A 20395-nucleotide genomic window follows, 5' to 3' on the forward strand; every position below is an offset into this window, starting at 1 on the left:
ACTGGGTCAAAACCATCTATTCATTCTCCCAGCGACCACAACGGCACCGAAACGGAAGATAACAGAGAGAAGGCAGAAATACGTGTACTGAGTTACGTCTTCCGAAGTTGTTTCACCGCGGAAGATCGTGACCCTGTCACTCATTTCAATCGTCGTGCGAACGTCGAAATGGCTGATATTGAAATAACCGATCGCGGAATTGAAAAGCAGCTACAATCGCTTAGTAGTGGAAAGGCTTCAGGACCGGATGAGATACCTATAAGATTCTATAACGATTATGCGAAAGAACTTGCTCCCCTTCAAGCAGTAGTTTATCGTAGATCGCTTGAGCAACGAAAGGTGCCTAACGACTGGAAAAAAAACGCAGGTCATTCCCGTTTCTAAGAAAGACCGTAAGACAGATCCACCTATATCGTTGAAGTCAGTCTTTTGTAAAATTATGGAACATGTTTTATGCTCAAGAATTATGACGTTCTTGGAAAATGAACAGCTTGAAAGGAGTATACTGGGGCACACTTGTATGTGGCACCAGAATAAGATAAGAATATTAATAAAATAAACTGAAACTAGTATACTATAAACGATGAACGTCTCAGGTGGAACGCTGACTGTGCGCGACCGCAGAGCCAAAGATACTGTACTGCTTTGTTGGAGTAAAGTGTAAAGTCCTTTAAAAAAACTTGAAATGAGAAACTTTACCATTACATTGAATGAATATCTGATCTGTGCAATGAGTACTGAACTCGAATTGTCATGTTGCGCGCTGTAACTGCAAGTGGTGTGCTTACTCTGTGTTATTGTTAGCAAAACCTTACACGAAACGATTGGGCAAGTCAATTCCCGATAGGAATAAAGAAAACAGTCACTGCAAAATACATTCAGCCCCTTAGGCCCTGAATCATCGGGCCCTGTTCACATAACAAATAATATAAATTGTCTTACCTCTTAAGCAGCAACGGAATAACACGATGTATTGTGGTCTCTCACAAAAACATATGAATGCAAGCTATAGGCTCAGCAGAGTGCAGTGCTGGCCATAATACTTGAAATGCACTTGACATTCTTTTGGCTGATAACCGAGAACATTCAAGGAAATTCACCTTCTTTAAAAAATACGAGGGCCGTTCAGAAAGTAACCTCCAGTTGATTTAAAAAAATACACCAAGTTAAATAAAAATATTTTAATATATACATCTTACAACTACATCTTTGCACTATTTTTCTACATAGTCTCCATAGCGATTGAGGCACTTATCGTATCTCTTCACAAGCTTTGAAATTCCTTCTGCATAAAAATCACCCGCTTGTGCCTGGAGCCAGCCTGTGACCGCATCTTTGAGCTCTTCGTCGTCATCAAACCGCTGTGACCCGAGCCATTTCTTCAAATGCATGAAGAGGTGATAATCACTTGGCGCCAGGTCTGGGCTGTAAGGTGGATGGTTGATAACGTCCCACTTGAAGGACTCAAGAAGGGCCGTTGTTCTGCGAGCAGAGTGAGGACGGGCGTTATCGTGCAAAAAAACTATACCGGAAGTCAGCATACCACGGCGTTTGTTCTGTATAGCCCGTCGTAAGTTTTTTATTGTTTCACAGTACACGTCTTGATTAATGGTCGTACCACGTTCCATGAATTCAACCAACAACACCCCTTTGGCATCCCAAAACACCGTTGCCATCAGTTTTCTGGCAGAAAAATCTTGCGAGGCTTTTCTTGGTTTGGTAGGCGAATTTGAATGTGCCCACATCTTTGATTGTTCTTTTGTCTCAGGGTTCATGTACTTAATCCAGGTTTCGTCACCGGTCACGATTCTGTTTAACAATGGTTCTCCTTCGTCCTCATGATGTGACAGAAAGTCTAATGCAGAGGGCATTCTTTTTGTTTTGTGGTGGTCGGTAAGAATTTTGGGCACCCATCGTGCACAGAACTTACGGTAACCCAATCTTGCTGCCACTATCTCGTACAAGAGAGTCTTAGAAATCTGTGGAAAACCAGTAGACAACTCTGACATTGAGAAACGTCGATTTTCACGAACTTTTGCATCAACTGTCTGAACGAGTTCGTCAGTCACCAATGATGGTCTACCACTCCTCTCTTCATCATGAACGTTTTCTCCTCCACTTTTAAATAAACGTACCCATTCACGGACAACTCCTTCACTCATAACTCTTGGTCCGTACACGGCACAAAGCTCACGATGAATAGCTGCTGCAGAATATCCTTTGGCTGTAAAAAACCTTATGACAGCACGCACTTCACATTTGGCGGGGTTTTCTATTGCAGCACACATTTCAAACTGCCACAAAAACTAAACTAGCGCAGGTACGACGTTCACTCGACCACGGCTTGATGCCAACTGACCTGTTGAGTGCGTGAACGCACAGATGGCGTCGCTACTCCCCCCACAACCCGCACTGTGACCAATCGGAGGTTACTTTCTGAACCGCCCTCGTACATATGACCTGGACTGGGAGGCGGTACTGATTATGCTGCATTACTGACAGTGAGTTTTCTTCGCAAAATTATATTGCAAGTTAAGTATGTCTTTTCAAAAACATTTGATAACTGAAGCTACATTAATCACTCACAACTGATTCACAAACAATGAGATTTAAACAGCAAGTATTATCTAACTCCATTAATCCAACATAAATGTAAATCATCAAATTACATACAGCTCTGTTAACAGATCTTAAAAACATAACAAAAATGAAATATCTAACTACTCTATTTCTCAAAACAGTTTACGTACATTCTGCGGTTACTCAACAATTACAAATTATCAGAAAACTCATTTATACTAACGTGCTGGCAAAAACAGAAATCGTAGTTATTTAATATTTTTATCTTATTTCCATGAAGACTTCTGCTTCCAAGTTCGACAGTACTGACATACCTAAATTAACCTAACTCTTGGTGGCTTCACACGGCACGCCACAGAAACTGCCTACTCCATCGTCTTTCCCTCACAGACCGCTCCTACAACTGAGCGCCCATCCCTCTCTTACTCCAACAAAGAAGTTCAATATCTTTGGCTCAGTGACCGCACTCAGTTAGCGATCCGTATTATCGATCCTGACAGAGACGTTCATTGTTTATAGTACACTAGTTCCGTTTTAAATTATTAATATTCTTATCTTATTCTGGTGCCACATACAACTGTGTCCCTGCACACTCCTTTCACAACCCTCCATCGGCGTTTAACAAATTTGACATACAGGGCTACTACAAATGATTGAAGCGATTTCATAAATTCACTGTAGCTCTATTCGTTGACATATGGTCACGACACACTACAGATACGTAGAAAAACGCATAAAGTTTTGTTCGGCTGAAGCCACACTTCAGGTTTCGGCCGCCAGAGCGCTCGAGAGCGCAGTGAGACAAAATGGCGACAGGAGCCGAGAAAGCGTATGTCGTGCTTGAAATGCACTCACATCAGTCGGTCATAACAGTGCAACGACACTTCAGGACGAAGTTCAACAAAGATCCACCAGCTGCTAACTTCATTCGGCGATGGTATGCGCAGTTTAAAGCTTCTGGATGCCTCACGGTTTAAAGATTACGGCCCCTTTTTCTTCTGCTAAAAAAACGTTACAAGACACGTGTATCTGGACATGCTGGAAAATTGGCGCATGCCACAACTGGAGACCGACAGCGCCGACTTCGTCTTTCAACAGGATGGTGCTCCACCGCACTTCCATCATGATGTTCGGCATTTCTTAAACAGGAGATTGGAAAACCGATGGATCGGTCGTGGTGGAGACCATGATCAGCAATTCATGTCATGGCCTCCACGCTCTCCCGACTTAGCCCCATGCGATTTCTTTGTGTGGGGTTATGTTAAAGATTCAGTGTTTAAACCTCCTCTGCCAAGAGACGTGCCAGCACTGCGAGCTCGCATCAATGATGCTTTCGAACTCATTGATGGGGACATGCTGCGCCGAGTGTGGAATGAACTTGATTATCGGCTTGATGTCTGCCGAATCACTAAAGGGGCACATATCGAACATTTGTGAATGCCTAAAAAAACTTTTTGAGTTTTTGTATGTGTGTGCAAAGCATTGTGAAAATATCTCAAACAATAAAGTTATTGTAGAGCTGTGAAATCGCTTCAATCATTTTTAATAACCCTGTATATCTGGAAGTACCTCGTATAACAAACGTGGGGTAAATTTATACAACTCTATAACATCATTAAACACGAAAGAATTGATAGTGCTCTGGCGCACTAGTATAAATCATAATCTGTTTATAATCTGTGTAAATTGTCTCGAAAATGAGGTTATTGGCAAATAAATCATGTAAAGCAGAATCAGTATACAATCCTGATCGTCAAGATAATGGTATATGATTGGGCAAGGGAAAGGAAGAGTCATGGCTGAAGCCTAGGAACATGTTGAAGTGGTTGCACGATTAAGTCCATATCTTTTTTTTAGTGCAGGTTCAACAACTAATAGCCTCCCAATCCAGGTCACATAATTTTTAAAGAAGCTGAATTTTCTTAAATGTTTTCATTTATCAGCCAAAAGAATTTCAAGTGCACTTCAAGTATTATGGCCAGCATTGCACACTGCTGAGAGACCATAATACATCGCGTTACTCCATTGCTACTTAAGAGGTAAGACAATTTAAATTATTTGTTATGTGAACAGGGCCAGATGATTCAGTGCCTAAGGGGCTGAATGTATTTTGCAGCGACTGTATTTCTTTATTCGTATTGGAATTGAATTGCGTAATCGCTTCGTGTAAAGTTTTGCTAGCAATTAACACAGAGTAAGCACACTATTTGCACCAATAACACGCAACACGACAATTCGAGTTCTGCATCCATTCGACAGTTCATACATTCATTTAACGTAATCATAAAGCTTGTAAGAGGTATGCGATGTATGCGCTGCCTGCAACAGGCAAGACTTAGGAGAGTCTCTGACCAGAGAGCAGTATGTCGTTAGCTGTCGCTAGTCGGCATTAGTCGGCAGTAGTCGACAGTAGTCTGCGTGAGTTGGCAGTAGTCGGCGCGTGTCAGCGCGTGTCGGCAGTCTGCTCTGGTCGGGGACTCTGGAGGATGGGTATTATTGTAGAAGGTAAGGAAGCAGCCTTGCGCATATCTAGTAATGTATGTTAACTGCCATCCAATTTCTATCAAAAAATGCCCCAATAATAATTTTTATAATATAAAGTAATTTTTTTTAAAAAAGGCATTCATTTCAATTTAAAGATTTTATCCAATGAATAATTAATTCCTTTCACGAGTCACAAAGCATAGGCCAGCATTGCACGGAGCTGTGCCGAAAATGTTTTAGGTAAGAGCAGATATATTCGCAGTTTTTATTGAGGTAAGAATTTTTGCTTTTTTTATTCAGAGTACCGGGCCGAGACGCAGCGATGCTGTCGTCATAAAATCTACCAGGTTACTGAATTTTCCTTTTTTATTATTTTTGGGTTAAGGAATTTTTCTGTTTCGAACTTAACATTAAATGAGAAAAGAATTTTGTGGGAACATTAAATGTGAATGCATTTATGCACAGAGATTATAAATGGGAGCCAATTTTGTTCAGAGGTTACAATATATAAAAAAATTCATTTAATTAATATTTCCGTGGGAAGGTTACAAGCTTTCTCATTATTTATAAAAGAACGGCACAAGCCCCTGAATAAAAATCAACATGGATTCCGCAAACAGAGATCCTGCGAAACTCAGCTCGCTCTGTTCCTCCATGAGATTCACACCGCAGTGGACAACGGCGCTCAGGTTGGTGCTGTGTTCCTTGTTTTCAGTAACACATTTGACACTGTCTCACATTGCTGTTTAATGAAAAAAATACGAGCTTACGGAGTTTCGGAGCAGACCTGCGATTGGATTCTAGACATTCTTGCAGATAGAATTCAACATGTTACTCTTAACGGAACTAAATCGACGGATGTAAAGGTGATATCCGGAGTACCACAGGGAAGTGCGATAGGACCGTTGCTGTTCACAATATATATAAATGATCTAGTAGAAAGTGTCGAATGCTCTTTACGGCTATTCGCATAGGATGCAGTTGTTTATACCAAAGTAGCAACGCCAGAAGATAGTAGGAATTTGCAGAACGACCTGCAGAGAACTGATGAATGGTGCAGACTCTGGCAGTTGACCCCGAACGTAAATAAATTTAACATATTGCGCATACATAGTAAAAGAAAACCACTACCGTACAGCTACAATATTGATGACAAACAGCTGGAGACAGCGTGTGCAGTAAAATATGTAAGCGTAACTATCCCGAGAGACCTTAAGCGGAATCACCATATAAAACAGATTCATCGGAAGAATCTTAAGGAAATGTAACTCATCCACGAAGGAAGTGGCCTATAAGGCGCTTGTTCGCCCGATTCTTGAGTCTTGTTCATCTATCTGGGATCCCTATCAGGTAGGACTGATAGAGAAGATAGAGAACATCCAACGAAGAGCGGCTCGTTTCGTCACTGGATCCTTTAGCTGGCGAGAGAGCGTTACGGAGATGCTAAACAAACCCCACTGGCAGACGCTACAAGAGAGATTTACTATTGAAGTTCCGGGATAGCACTTTTCAGGAGGAGTCAGACAACATATTACTTCCCCCGCATACATCTCCCGTATTGAACATGAGGAGAAAATTCGAGAAATTAGAGCCAATACAGAAACTTACCGACAATCATTCTTCCCATGCACTATAAGCGATTGGAACAGGATTGGAGGGATCAGATAGTGGTACCGAAAGTACCCTCCACCACACAACATTAGGTGGCTTGCGGAGTATGATGTTGATGTAGGTGTACGTCACGTTTTATTAATTGTTATTACCATTTTGGGCCGAATTAAGCCACTTACAGATTTAAAACTAGAATTAAGGGAAATAAAAACATTAGTCATTCTCTATCATATAAGCTGCTTGCAGTATACAGGGTGAGTCACCTAACGTTACCGCTGGATATATTTCGTAAACCACATCAAATACTGACGAACCGATTCCACAGACTGAACGTGAGGAGAGGGGCTAGTGTAATTGTTTAATACAAACCATACAAAAATGCACGGAAGTATGTTTTTTAACACAAAGATACGTTTTTTTTAAATGGAACCCCGTTAGTTTTGTTAGCACATCTGAACATATAAACAAATACGTAATCAGTGCCGTATGTTGCATTGTAAAATGTTAATTACATCCGGAGATATTGTAACCTAAAGTTGACGCTTGAGTACCACTCCTCCGCTGTTCGATCGTGTGTATCGGAGAGCAGAGCACCGAATTACGTAGGGATCCAAAGGGAACGGTGATGGACCTTAGGTACAGAAGAGACTGGAACAGCACATTACGTCCACATGCTAACACCTTTTTATTGGTCTTTTTCACTGACGCACATGTACATTACCATGAGGGGTGAGGTACACGTACACACATGGTTTCCGTTTTCAATTACGGAGTGGAATAGACTGTGTCCCGACGTATCAGGCCAATAGATGTTCAATGTGGTGGCCATCATTTGCTGCACACAATTGCAATCTCTGGCGTAATGAATGTCGTACACGCTGCAGTACATCTGGTGTAATATCGCCGCAGGCTGCCACAATACGTTGTTTCATATCCTCTGGGGTTGTAGGCACATTACGGCACACATTATCCTTTAACGCACCCCACAGAAAGAAGTCCAGAGGTGTAAGATCAGGAGAACGGGCTGGCCAATTTATACGTCCTCCACGTCTATGAAACGCCCGTCGAACATCCTGTCAAGGGTCAGCCTTGTGTTAATTGCGGAATGTGCAGGTGCACCATCATGCTGATACCACATACGTCGACGCGTTTCCAGTGGGACATTTTCGAGCAACGTTGGCAGATCATTCTGTAGAAACGCGATGTATGTTGCAGTGCTCTCCGATACACACGATCGAACAGCGGAGGAGTGGTACTCAAGCATCAACTTTAGGTTACAATATCTCCGGATGTAATTAACATTTTACAATGCAACAAATTGCACTGATTACGTATTTGTTTGTATGTTCAGATGTGCTAACAAAACTAACGTGGTTCCATTTAAAAAAACGTAGGTTTGTGTTAAAAAACATACTTCCGTGCATTTTTGTATGGTTTGTATTAAACAATTACACAGCCGCTCTCCTCACGTTCGGACTGTGGAATCGGTTCGTCAGCATTTGATGTGGTTTACGAAATATATCCAGCGGTAACGTTAGGTGACTCATCCTGTATATGAATAGAAGAAATGTGTACACGTACCCGGTTGCCTAAGTCCGCCGACGTATCTCAGTGGTCAGTATATCTGGCTACTATGTCGAGGCCCCAGGTTCGACTCTCGATACTGAGAGGCAATTTTCCTTGATGGGGGTATTGGAACGGAGTGCACTTAGTGCTTTATAGAAACTGAGGAGCTACATTAGTGACAAGTAGCGGCTCCAAGGTCAATAAAGCCGGTGTTCTAATCGCGTATCGTCAATACCCTATGCAATGACGCCATTGGATGAGGATGAAACGGTGGTTGGTCGGTCCAGAAAACAGAACTTTGCTTCACCATGTTACCTAAAATACAGAAATGTTCCTACAATTGGCGTCAGCTGGTGTGTGTCATTATGAATAAGACGACACAAAAAGTTCCGAATGTCCACAGAGTGAGTCAGGAGGAAAGGTACTTGCTTTGAGGGGTGATGGTATTGCTGATTCGTAAGAAGAAACTGCACATGGTCATATACCCTACTTCAAAAGGTTTCCGAGACAGAACCTATGCAACGTATATTGTTATTTATTTTCAATACTGTTCCAACATTGCCATTTTTTCAATGTAGTGTAGAGGGAGTTGAGAGGAACGCTTTGACACAGGACTCTTGTAGTCGTTCAAGCCGGGAAACAGTTTCAAACTGGGCTGAAAACCTATCAAAGCTATAGCGCATGTGCGTAGCGCGAGGTTTTCAATATTCTCGCGCTCTCTTCGCGCTGACTATTTGTCGTACAGAAAAAATGAATAGGCCCTGTTTAGTAGGAAATGTAATGTAGCTTAAGTTTGTATTGCGACACGTTTTTGCTGGATGCTGCGGACTTCGAAGTATTCAAGAAAAACGTGTAAAGGTGATATTAAATGTCCTCTATCTTGGAAAAAATTCGGATAGAGCTTCTGTCTACATGAAATCATTTGTTCAGGATCACTAATACTATCACCCTTCAAAGCATATACCTTTCGTCCTCACTCACCCTGTCTGTGAAAGGGTGTCAGAGAATGTTACCATAACTAAAAATTTTCTCACCATATCACGTACGTATTAACATGTGCTGTTGTGTTATTGGTACATTTATTACAAAAGATAAAATAGGAATAAAATCATTAAAATCTGGCAACAGAAATTTAAAATGTAATGGAAAACGAAAAGGTAGCTTCATGATTAAAATTTTAAATGCATATTGTAACCAATTTTATTCGTAAAAAATTGTTAAGGCTTTCGTGGCCACTTGTTGACAAACTGCCTATTGGCTTCTGTCACGGGTTCTTCGGCCGACGTTTATCTAATGATTTTTCTGACGCTTCGCCAGCACGAGTGGCTGGCATTGTCAAAGCTTCACCCTCCATTGCCGGTGGTGAACTGGAGGCGAGCTCGCGGCCGCAGACTATATGTACCTGGCGCGCCAACGTCCGAGGGCTTCTCCGCGGTCATTTCCGGTGCGGTTCTCCTCTTGCTACCTTCGACGGTCGTTCGCTGCAGTACGGGAAGCCAGGATCCGTTTACCTTAAGGCTTTCCTCTTTCTTGTTGAAACTGTTCGCGTGTTTTCGTATTTATACAGCTTCTCTGAACAAGCGCATGTGATAGTGCTTCTCTACAGCCAGAAATTCCGTGTCGGCGAATTTTATTACGTGGTCGGTCTCATTCAGTGCGTGCTCTGCCACGGCCGATTTCTCCACCTGCCCCAACCTGCAATGTCGCTTATGCTCTTTGATCCTGGTGTTAATGGATCGTCCAGTCATTCCGACATAAACTTTTCCGCATGTGCATGGTATACGGTATATTCCCGACATTGCAAGTGGGTCTCTTTTCTCTTTCGCCGATCTAAGACACTCTTTGATCTTCCTTGTCGGTTTGAAAATCGTCTTTACGGCATGTTTGCGCAATACGAGGTGTGGCTAGAAAAAAACCGGACTAGTACTGGTGAAACAATAAAACGAGTGCAATAAGGCTGAAAGTCGCGTGGCCTGTCACGTGACTCTCGCTCCGCCTACTGCTCGAGTTTCATCTGCCTCCTGCACTCAGTCTGTCCGTGGCGCCTGTTTTAAGTAGTTGACGTTTTGTCTGTGCGTCGGAAAATGTTGAGTGTACAGAAAGAACAGCGTGTTAACATCAAATTTTGTTTCAAACTAGGAAAATCTGCAAGTGAAACGTTTGTAATGTTACAACAAGTGTACGGCGATGATTGTTTATCGCGAACACAAGTGTTTGAGTGGTTAAAACGATTTAAAGATGGCCGCGAAGACACCAGTGATGACACTCGCACTGGCAGACCATTGTCAGCAAAAACTGATGCAAACATTGAAAAAATCGGTAAACTTGTTCGACAAGATCGCCGTTTAACAATCAGAGCAGTGTCTGAGTTAACAGGAGTTGACAAGGAAAGTGTTAGGCAGATTCTTCATGAAAGTTTCAACATGAACAAAGTGTGTTCAAAAATGGTTCCAAAGTGTCTCACAATTGAACAGAAGGAACGCCGAAGAATGATTTGTTCTGACATCCTGGAAAACATTGAAAGTGATCCCACCTTCTTACAAAAAGTTATTACTTGCGATGAATCGTGGTTTTTTACTTACGATCCCGAAACTAAACGCCAATCAATGCATTGGAAAACTCCTGGTTCTCCACGACAAAAAAAAGCACGAATGTCAAAATCGAAATTCAAGGCAATGATGATTGTTTTTTTTTGACATCAAAGGGATTGTGCACATTGATTGGGTGCCAGAAGGACAAACAGTCAATCAGCATTACTACATTAGCGTCCTGGCTACCCTACGTGAGCGAGTACGGAGAAAACGGAACGATTTGTGGAGAAAAAAGTCATGGATCCTTCACCAAGACAATGCCCCAGCTCACAGTGCGTTGTCAGTGAAGACGTTTTTGGCAAAACACAACATTCCCATCTTAGATCATCCACCCTACTCACCTGATTTGGCCCCCTGTGACTTTTTTCTTTTCCCTAAAGTCAAGTCAGCTTTGAAAGGAACTAGATTTGAGACTGTTGAAGCAGTAAAAGAAAAAGCGACGGAAGTAATGTATGGACTTACCGAAAATGATCTGCAGCATTGCTATGAACAGTGGAAAATTCGTATGGAACGGTGTAGAGACCGAGGAGGAGAGTACATTGAAGGAGATAACATGAAATTGTAAATAATTGAGCCCGCATCTCGTGGTCGTGCGGTAGCGTTCTCGCTTCCCACGCCCGGGTTCCCGGGTTCGATTCCCGGCGGGGTTAGGGATTTTCTCTGCCTCGTGATGGCTGGGTGTTGTGTGATGTCCTTAGGTTAGTTAGGTTTAAGTAGTTCTAAGTTCTAGGGGACTGATGACCATAGATGTTGAGTCCCATAGTGCTCAGAGCCGTTTTGAACCATTTGTAAATAATTGTAAATAAATGTTTTTTCCAGCATCAGTCCGGTTTTTTTCTAGCCGCACCTCGTATACGGCCGATTCCTTACTTCGCCGAGTGTTTGGCTCTGTTACACTTCTAATGTAATTTGTGGAGTGCCCATTGCTCCTCAGAACAGTTTCCAGGTGTTGCATTTCTCGTCTCGAGTGCTGCGGCTCACATATTCGTCCTGCTCGTGTTACGAGCATATTAATCATGCCTTTTTTCTGGCTCGGGTGGTGGTTTGACAGTTTGTGCGGGTATCGGTCCCTGTGTGTCGGTTTTCGATACACGCTGTGTCCCAGGTTTTCGCCGTCCCTTGTGACCCGCACATCTAGAAATGGCAGTTTCTTGTCTTTTTCTACTTCCATGGTAAATGAAAAGAGGCATGATTAGTACGCTCGTAACGAGAGCAGGACGAATATGTGAGCCGCAGCACCCGAGACGAGAAATGCAACACCTGGAAACTGTTCTGAGGAGCAATGGGCACTCCACAAATTACATTAGAAGTGTAACAGAGCCAAACACTCGGCGAAGTAAGGAACCAGAAAAAGAAATGTCGGGTACTGCCTTTCTGCCATACATTCCCAGAGTGACGGACAGAATCGGCCGTATATTGCGCAAACATGGCGTAAAGACGATTTTCAAACCGACAAGGAAGATCAAAGAGTGTCTTAGATCGGCGAAGGAGAAAAGAGACCCACTTGCAATGTCGGGAATATACCGTATACCATGCACATGCGGAAAAGTTTATGTCGGAATGACTGGACGATCCATTAACACCAGGATCAAAGAGCATAAGCGAAATTGCAGGTTGGGGCAGGTGGAGAAATCGGCCATGGCAGAACACGCACTGAATGAGACCGACCACGTAATAAAATTCGTCGACACGGAAGTTCTGGCTGTAGAGAAGAACTATCACACGCTCTTGTTCAGAGAAGCTGTAGAAATACAAAAACACGCGAACAGTTTCAACAAGAAAGAGGAAAGTCTTAAGGTAAACGGATCCTGGCTTCCCGTACTGCAGCGAACGACCGTCGCAGGTAGCAAGAGTAGAACCGCACCGGAAATGACCGCGGAGAAGCCCTCGGACGTTGGCGCGCCAGGTACATACAGTCTGCGGCCTCGAGCTCGCCCCCAGTTCACCACCGGCAATGGAGGGTGAAGCTTTGACAATGCCAACCACTCGTGCTGGCGAAACGTCAGGAAAATCATTAGATGAACGTCGGCCGAAGAACCCGAGACAGAAGCCAATAGGCAGTTTGTCAATTTTATTCGTATTTTACCTTTTGTAATAAGTGTACCAGAAACTCAACAACGCAACGTCTACGTCGTTTCTCTCGATCATTTCATCAAAATAGTAATGCCAGGTCCCTGACACACCGTCATCTGCAAGGTCGAGTCACATTAATGTAACCATCGCCTATGGTCGGCGTCAACGTTCTGTAACCACTCACAGACGCCACTTGGCAGCACTAAAAGTGGAGGGTATATAAAGCATGTAGCGCGTACACGAAAGAAAGTGCAGTCCTTGTATTGCGGATATGGAGCGATTTATCTGACATCCAAAATGGCATGATGACTGGCTACGGCTACGTCTGGACACTGTTCCCATGACGCCGTGGTTAAAGCATACCGTGAATGGCAAAATGGACTGTCCAAAACCGGCGCCGAGGCAACTGCGGTGCGCCGCGGGCCATAGATGACAGCTGCGGAGATCTGTACAAGAGATCAGACGTGCAGCAGTTCAACAACTGACCACCCATATGAACCAAGGGGCTACCAACGGCGTCTCCCCAACGACCGTTCAGCGAACGTTGCCGCATGAGGGCCTCTGCAACGGGCGCCTGACTGGAATTTGCAGGCCAGTACCTCCTCTGGACGTCTACTAAGTGGCAACAGCTGGCCTTTTTGACGAATGGCCGGTGGGTGTACGGTGTGAAACGGCTTAAAGGAAACACCCTTCAACAATCTTTAGGGTCTAGGCCAGAGGCGGTAGCGTTATGGTCTAGGGGACGTTTTCCTGAAATTCTCTGAGTAATCTCGTCATTCTACTTAACGCACAATGGATCAACACAAGTGTGGATCCACCTTTGGGGACCAGTCAACTTCTACATGCGGTTCTTGTTTCCTCGACTTAATGGCATCTATCAGCATGACAATGCAACGTGTCACACAGCTCGCACTGTGCGAAAGTGGTTAGAAGAGCACCAGCAGGTGTTTACCACACACTCCTGGTCACCATACTCTCCGGATTTAAACCTAATCGAGAATCTGTTGGACCACCTCAGTCGGACTGTATGCGCCATGGATTCTCAGCCGCGAAACCTAACGCTGCAGGCCACGGGGGTGGATTCGGCGTGGTTCCACATCCCTGTCGGTATCTTCCAGTACCTCAACGACTCTCTTCATGTTTGTTCACGCCGCATTCAGGCTTTTGACAGGTGGTCACATTAATGAGACTGGACGTAAATTTTTATATCGTCTTAGCTGTAATGACACACACCAGCCAACATCACTGGCAGTCACTGTCCTGTATTTTAGGTAACCTGGTGCATATACGTTTTTATCTCTTTCATATCTATATATTTTATAAAGTCCCCTCTTGCCTTTTTCTGTCAGTATACAATGGCTGATCTCGGTAACTACTATAGGGATTTTGTTTCTTTCACTAATAGAGATACTGATCCATGACGAAGGTTTGTCTGTTTAATTTATTGTCATAGTAATAATTAGTAATTATCAGTTCGATTTGGAGTGTCACTTCGCGGGAATGATGGGAGTTACGAACGGGTAAACTAGAGGACGCGACAGTTGGTAGGAAAATCAGTAAAATAACAGACGCTGCAAATCTAGAGGGCAGCAGTACTTAACCATAACCAATACATATCATAAACTGAAGTCCCCCAGTGTGTTTTTCTGTCTGCATGTGAAGGCTGCTACTATAGGAAATACTGCTAGAATTTTGGTACATCTTCCCCTAATTTACAGTCTGGTTCACAGGGAAGGTTTGTGCGTATCACTGTATCTACATCTACATATATATGGTTACTCTGCAATTCACACTTAAGTGCCTGGCAGAGGGTTCATCGAACCATTTTCATACTACTTCTCTACCATTCCACTCTCTAATGGCGCATGGGAAAAAGGAACACCTAAATCTTTACGTTCGAGCTGTGATTTCTCTTATTTTATTATGATGATCATTTCTCCATCCGTAGGTGGGTATCAACAAAATATTTTCGCATTCGGAAGAGAAAGTTGGTGATTGAAATTTCTTAAATAAATCTCGCCGCAAAGAAAACCGGCTTTATTTCAGTGACTGACACCCCAACTCGCGGATCATATCAGTGACACTCTCACTCCTATTGCGCGACAACAAGAAACGAACCGCCCTTCTTTGCACTTGTTCGATGTCCTCCGTCAATCCTACCTGGTAAGGATCCCATGCCGCGGAGCAGTATTCCAGCAGAGGACGGACAAGTGTAATGTAGGCTGTCTCTTTAGTGGGTTTGTCGCATCTTCTAAGTGTTCTGCCAACAAAGGGCAGTCTTTGTTTCGCCTTCCCCACAATATTATCTATGTAGTCTTTCCAATTTAAGTTGCTCGCAATTGTAATTCCTAGGTATTTAGTCGAATTGACAGCCTTTAGATTTGTGCGATTTATCGTATAGCAAAAATTTATCGGATTTCCTTTAGTTCAAATGTTTCAAATGGCTCTGAGTACTATGGGACTTAACATGTTGAAATGTGTGTGAAATCTTATGGGACTTAACTGCTAAGGTCATCAGTCCCTAAGCTTACACACTACTAAACCTAAATTACCCTAAGGACAAACACACACACCCATGCCCAAGGGAGGACTCGAACCTCCGACGGGACCAGCCGCACAGTGCATGTCTGCAGCGCCTTGGACCACTCGGCTAATCCCACGCGGCAGGACTCAACATCTGAGGTCATCATTACCCTAGAACTTAGAACTACTGAAACGTCCCCTTAGAAAAATTATGCATGACAGTGCTTAAACTGACACACAATATTTTTAGCGCAACGCAATCTGACCTTTAATAATTCCTACAAAAGAATGTCCCTGACTAACATTAACCTATACCTTTCACAAATCACTTACCTCACAAAAATCTTCGTTACTCAAACTACTGCAATACGGCGTGCGCCACTACTGCCAGCTAAATAAAAGATTCAAACTACTGAAGGCACTAACTACTGATAGGCATAGTTAACAAATGAAAGATTTTTATAGAGAACAAACAATGTATTTACCTTAATAGTGTTCAAAAGTCATAATATATATAGCAGTTCATGACATCCATTCTTACAAATGTACTGTTTCTGATGGACACACGTCCATATCATTTGTTCTCAAAAATACGCCATCTCACTTCCCCATATCCACCACTGCTGGCGGCTCACCTCCAACTGCACAACGCTACGTGCTGTTAACAGCCAACTGCCCAACACTACAATAGCAAATTCCAACAATGCCACCCAGCCACAGACTGCACACAGCACAGCCAGTGATTTTCATACAGAGCGCTACCTGGCGTTACCATTAAAAAAACCTAAACAGCCTACTTACATAGCCCCCATGCTCCCCACAAAAAATTTTACAAATTGTTTTGGGCAGTGGCGAATACAGATTTGAAAAAAATTTTTGTAATAACAATAACAAAGAAATCAAATGCTCACACTTAACGATACAATGTTGGTCAGAAGCTAAAATTTTCTCACAGTCCATAAAGACAGTCCTGATCGTTCATCACAGTAAAATTGCAGTGTTTTTCTCAAAGTCTGTGCAGTAAAAGAGAATGCACATGGAAGTAGTGGATTTCCATGCAGTCTTGAAGAAGTTGTCCTTCCAATGGATAGACAGTGCTGACTCTTGACATGCAGACAGGTAATGGGCCACAACAGAGCAAACCCACCGCAGAGTCAGTCTAAGTTCTGAAGAATATTGGTAGGTAGGTCATCACAGAGCAGACCCACTGCAGTCCTGGTAGAGAATATACGAGGGCAGTTCAATAAGTAATGCAACACATTTTTTTTCTGAAACAGGGGTTGTTTTATTCAGCATTGAAATACACCAGGTTATTCCCCAATCTTTTAGCTACACAATACTATTTTTCATCGTAATCTCCATTCAATGCTACGGCCTTACGCCACCTTGAAATGAGGGCCTGTATGCCTGCACGATACCATTCCACTGGTCGATGTCGGAGCCAACGTCGTACTGCATCAATAACTTCTTCATCATCCGCGTAGTGCCTCCCACGGATTGCGTCCTTCATTGGGCCAAACATATGGAAATCCGACGTTGCGAGATCGGGGCTGTAGGGTGCATGAGGAAGAACAGTCCACTGAAGTTTTGTGAGCTCCTCTCGGGTGCGAAGACTTGTGTGAGGTCTTGCGTTGTCATGAAGAAGGAGAAGTTCGTTCAGATTTTTGTGCCTACGAACACGCTGAAGTCGTTTCTTCAATTTCTGAAGAGTAGCACAATACACTTCAGAGTTGATCGTTTGACCATGGGGAAGGACATCGAACAGAATAACCCATTCAGCGTCCCAGAAGACTATAACCATGACTTTACCGGCTGAGGGTATGGCTTTAAACATTTTCTTGGTAGGGGAGTGGGTGTGGCGCCACTCCGTTGATTGCCGTTTTGTTTCAGGTTCGAAGTGATGAACCCATGTTTCATCGCCTGTAACAATCTTTGACAAGAAATTGTCACCCTCAGCCACATGACGAGCAAGCAATTCCGCACAGATGGTTCTCCTTTGCTCTTTATGGTGTTCGGTTAGACAACGAGGGACCCAGCGGGAACAAACCTTTGAATATCCCAACTGGTGAACAATTGTGACAGCACTACCAACAGAGATGTCAAGTTGAGCACAGAGTTGTTTTATGGTGATCCGTCGGTCATCTCGAACGAGTGTGTTAGCACGCTCCGCCATTGCAGGAGTCACAGCTGTGCACGGCCGGCCCGCACGCGGGAGATCAGACAGTCTTCCTTTACCTTGCGGCGTTGATGACACACGCTTTGCCCAACGACTCACCGTGCTTTTGTCCACTGCCAGATCACCGTAGACATTCTGCAAGCGCCTATGAATATCTGAGATGCCCTGGTTTTCCGCCAAAAGAAACTCGATCACTGCCTGTTGTTTGCAACACACATCCGTTACAGACGCCATTTTAACAGCTCCGTACAGCGCTGCCACCTGTCGGAAGTCAATGAAACTATACGAGACGAAGCCGGAATGCTTGAAAATATTCCACAAGAAATTTCCGGTTTTTTCAACCAAAATTTTCCGGGAAAAAAACTGTGTTGCATTACTTATTGAACTGCACTCGTAGTATTGGTGGGCCACCAGAGGTGCAGACCCACTGCAGCCCTTGTAGAGACGGCCAGCAGCCATCCGTTGTAACTGTGCAGGTGCACAATCACCATCGAAGAGTCTTGCAGAGAATATAGCAAGTCCATAAACCACCACTTGTGCACTCACAAAGTTTTTGGAATTGTCCTTAGAACCAGCAATGCTGAATTATTAACACATGTGCAAACACTAACAGTCCCAACTTCTCACATATTGTGCATTACTATGACCAACAGAAACGTGTGCAGTGAAATGTAACTTAATTTGAAGAACTGGTGTCTATGCAATTATAATTTTACAACATAAGAATACAATTACAAAGGTACAAAATACATCATTAAAGAACATAATAGTACAGATAACATTTGTAGTAATACAGGCTTTACAAAAGAATAGAAATAGACATATACATCAGTGTTGCAGGAATTATTACATAAGTAAATAAATAAAATAATGAGAATAGTTTGCGAAACATTAATTTTACACATGAGAATTGAAACAGAACAGAATTAATAATGTGTAAACAACTTTACAAAGAAAATGACATATTATTAATGCAAATTATATTTGATGATAACAGTATTCCTCATCATAGTGAATGTAGCTTAGTACTAGAAAAATTCTACACCATAAAACTTATTAACTAAACACATAAAGACAGGAAGAACATAAATACGCAAGGGTACACAAACACATAGAGGGATAACACAAAAGGAAAGGACAGGGTTTGTAAAACTTCAGTATTTTGCAAGGAGATCTCCCTTCATTCATCATTATTCCCAAAAAGTCCTATCTAACCCTGCTTTCTGTATTCAGTTCATCCTCTTTCAAAATCCTTTTTTGGCCAAACCATTTTCTTATAGCTTCTCAATGCATTTCTTCCATTTCATCATAACCCGTTCTCTTATATAGCCTACCCCATCTTAAGCTAACTTAAATCTACCGAGCTCAGATGCATAAACTAAGGAACGAGGCAATGCAGCAACACAAAACAATTAACACAAACAGCAATGAAAAAAATGCAAATTGGCAAAGCTAGCAGCATTAAATCTAAATTAGCAGAGCAATTGCAATATTACAACTAATATAACGCAATGTGTAGCAAACAATAAAAATAAATCATTAGTAAAACTGGCTTAACAGAGTAATACAGAGTCGAATTTAATAGCACTATGCCTGGGAAGCAGCAGCAGCAAATACAAGAACTTATACTTAAACATGACAAAGCTCAAGCAGAAAAAACATTACAGTAAAAATGGCCATGTCTAATACCTATGTCACATCTTAACACTAGAGCGATGCATCACTATAACTTACTCTAGCGGACAAGTTACCAAATCGTTAAAAAATTATTTATGCACTTCCTATGAAGGGAAATGTCTATTTGTATTCTCTTTTTTTGAAAAAGTAGATCATAAAATTGTTGTTTAATGGATCTGTGGACAGAAAATATTTACATCAGTACATCTATTAAATTTTATTTTAACCAATGTTGCAGTGCAGCTAGAAACTATATATTAAACGAAATGTGTAAATGTATATATATATAAAGCAACATATGAAACGTCATTCACTAGGCAAATGGCGTCTCCAAAGGCAAAAAAAATCTCTCAACTAGAAAGACAATAGATGTAAAATGTTTCTCATCATTTCAGTAGGCATTTTAGTAAATATCATAAATTAAGAGCTCAACAGTGTAATCATATATTTTCAAGTTTGAGCGTGTCGTATTTGCGATGCTTTCTACAAAGAAATGTCAATAGCGAGGACAATGGCCTCCTTTTTTCTCCACCTGTGCCTCTGACAGGCACACACTAATGTCTTTTTTCCAGGTGACTGTCGAGCAGCTGGGTGCCCATTACGCATTACGTCAAGGTCACTTACCTTCCTTAACGGAATATTTATGACAGCAGTTTGCACTACAGTGACAGTCTCACAAAAAATTTCACAGATCGAAAAATTACAGTAGAAATGTGTAGAAACGAAATCTCATGAGTAGCAGTTTGTGATACATACACACATGGACACACAGGTCACAACTCTTAAATTACGATTCTTGGTTTCCAACATCCTTTTTCACAAACCAGAGTCCCTAAATTTTATTCATTATTCATATACATATAAACACTTAATCACATTCCTCAAATATGGTAGCATCTGCTTATCGATCATAAACATGCCTCAACAGCATAATACACATCATCATCATCATCATCATAATAACATCATAACAGATCAATCACATCTCAAAATCATCGTAGCTTCCTCCAATAATTTCAAAACCTAAAAAAAATTTTCTGTTCATTTCAATAGTGTCATATACTTCAAACGTACTTTAATAATCATGAGCCCATACCAAATACATCATTCAAAG

The sequence above is a fragment of the Schistocerca americana genome, chromosome 8, assembly GCF_021461395.2.
Source record: "Schistocerca americana isolate TAMUIC-IGC-003095 chromosome 8, iqSchAmer2.1, whole genome shotgun sequence".
In the NCBI taxonomy this organism is placed as follows: Eukaryota; Metazoa; Arthropoda; class Insecta; order Orthoptera; family Acrididae; genus Schistocerca; species Schistocerca americana.